Consider the following 2,738-nt stretch of genomic DNA (forward strand, 5'->3'; position numbering starts at 1 on the left):
ATATTCTGGGAACAGAAATGTAATAGATTTATGGCAACTTCTCATGACATTTTTCCCCAGAAGAGCTCATCACAACAGACACCAACAAAAGATGTGTAAGTTGCTTATTATTACTGGGCCTTTCTGGTGGAAAACCCAAAATAGCACAGCAAGCTCCATCAGGAATATGCTATTCTTTCTAGAAAAGAAAGAGTGATGTCCAGGTGAACAGTTCTTCACTGCAAATGGAGCATAGCTTGACTGAACAGGTTTTCCTATAAGCACTGACCACTCCCTAAGCCTTTTTCTATGTCCCACTCAAAATTTGGCCCTCAGAGACCAGTAGCAGCAGCATCACCTGATATCTTGTTAAACACAGAAAATCTCTGGCTCAATCCCAAATAGGTTCCCTAGTTCTTCATATTCACACTGAAATCTGAGAAGGACTGACTTTTAACCAATCTTGGTTATTGTCATTGTCTGCATATTAGAATTAACTGAGGACAGTTTTAAAGTATTGATGTCCAGAACTCACACCAGGATAATTAAATCAGAAACTCTGAGTTTATAGCCAGACATCAGTACTTTTTAAAAGCATAACTATAAATTTAAGTTGTTGGAGAAACAAGATCAGGTTAATTTAATCCACTTATTCCATAATATCTAAAACACTTCTCCCTTAAGGTGGTACTCAAGAATATATATACATATTGACATATGTGTGTGTTTTTCTACTGTTTGTATTTTTAGATGAAATTATCTGGAGCAAGAGTTTTTAACCAGCCATAGGTTTCTTCATCTATTTAATACCAGTGAATTTTATTTTAATTTTTAGTTCAGAAGTTTCATGGAAACATTACTATGTGAGTATTATTTTAAATGAAACTTACAAGCAAACATATATTTGCATTATTTTCATTCTCTATATAACAAATAACAAATTCTTTCTCTGCATATAAACTATACATATGCATATATATGTATGTGTAATATATTACACACACATCTAAATATATATAGATGGTGTGTGTGTATGTTGTGTATGTGTATATACAGAAAAAGACATTAACTAAAAATTACAAGAGTACATTGACATGGATCTGCTGAAATAGTGATTATAGAGCAAATTAAAGTACAAGTAAAAGCATTTATCAAGAAAGGGGGCCAAGTTCACAGTGACAATGGATTGGGAGGTCTTAGCTGGACACCCAGCTCCTGTGAAGATCCTAGACCTGGAGGAGCCAGTCTGAACTCCTGGCAATCAGCTAGTGCATCTGTTGACACCCTATTAAAGTTTTAAAAGCCTGAACAATCACTAGAGTTGGCTGCTCTTGATGTTTCACAAAGGGTATTTAAACACTCTCCTTCTTCTCTAGTTCTACTTTTTGTTTGTGGTCTTATTGTTGATTTACTCTGGCAATTGCAGGTGAGATGTTAAGAACATTTTAGAGATGCTTCACTTATTCTTTTTGTTTTCATCCCTAAAAATTAAAGTTTGGGGTCAAGAGAATTTTCAAGAGTTGGAAGTAGGAATCTGGGAATTCAGACTCTAAATAAGACTTATTGAAAATCTTTTATTCAATTGTGATACTGCACATAAGAATCACATTTATCAAATCAAATAATGATGTTAGCTATATGTAGTATTATTCCTTTCCCCCTAGAAAAAAAATAAGCCATACTAAAATTCAGTCTGAGAAATCACTGGATAGAATTTCACTTTCTATAAATCTGCACTTTTTTAGATTTGCACTAGTTTTTAAAACACATAGTAGACCCTTTAAGATGGTAAACTATTTCACAGTTTTCTTATGATAATCAGCATGACCTCATACTCCATGATTCAGTGGATGGCCTCCTAAAGACTGAATTTTCTAGGCTCCTCATCAGCTGGCTTATGGTTATAGTTTCAATAGATGAGAAGCATTAGCAGGAGATAGGAGGAGGCCCCTTCCTGCTCTTCGTGGGGTTTGTCTAAAGCAGTGATTACATCACCTCCCTGTATTGGTCCCAACTGCTGGGCTTAGGTGATACCCCATCCTCCCATTGTCCCTGTGTCTTAGGTATGGAGGCATCTTTCTGCCATTGCTTATCTCTGGCTTGCCTTATTGTCCCTGCTGGTTCCTTCAGCTCTTCTAACACCTATACCATTTCCTTATAAGGTGTTACATGGCATGTCCTGTGACTATCCTTCAGACACTGTGGTGTAGTGAGAAGGATTAAAGACACTGGGCTTTGAGACCTGTTTCACTCAGCCTCTAGATGCTGGAAAGAACATTACCTGTTTTTCTCACAATGTGTCTTCCAGATATTACACTTGTGTTTGTATTGTTTTTCCCTCCTTAGGTCCTCACTGTACTTATTAGACCTAAAATTATAAGTTTGTGGGCCTGGTTTCTCTCAATTTTCATTAGCATTAAAGATCATCTAGTGACAGTTGAATGAAAAGTTAATCTTGACGACTAAAAATATAATAGATCCTATGCTAAATATTTACATGTATTAACTCTTTAGACTTCACAAGAAAATATAAGACTGACACTAAATTATTCCAAATAAGCAGATGAAGAAACAGAGGTTCAGAGAGTTTGAATGAATTGCCCAATATCATATAGCCAAGCTCAGAACCTGCTGCACCAGAGCCCAAGCTTTCTACCTTATGTCTCACCTTTACCATTCCCCTCACTCAGTCTTGGGAAGGTGAGATTTCTCTGAAGTTTTCACAGTTTTCATCTTCGACTGCTCAAAAGCTTTGAGAG

The sequence above is a fragment of the Urocitellus parryii genome, unplaced genomic scaffold (genome assembly GCF_045843805.1).
Source record: "Urocitellus parryii isolate mUroPar1 unplaced genomic scaffold, mUroPar1.hap1 Scaffold_43, whole genome shotgun sequence".
NCBI lineage: Eukaryota > Metazoa > Chordata > Mammalia > Rodentia > Sciuridae > Urocitellus > Urocitellus parryii.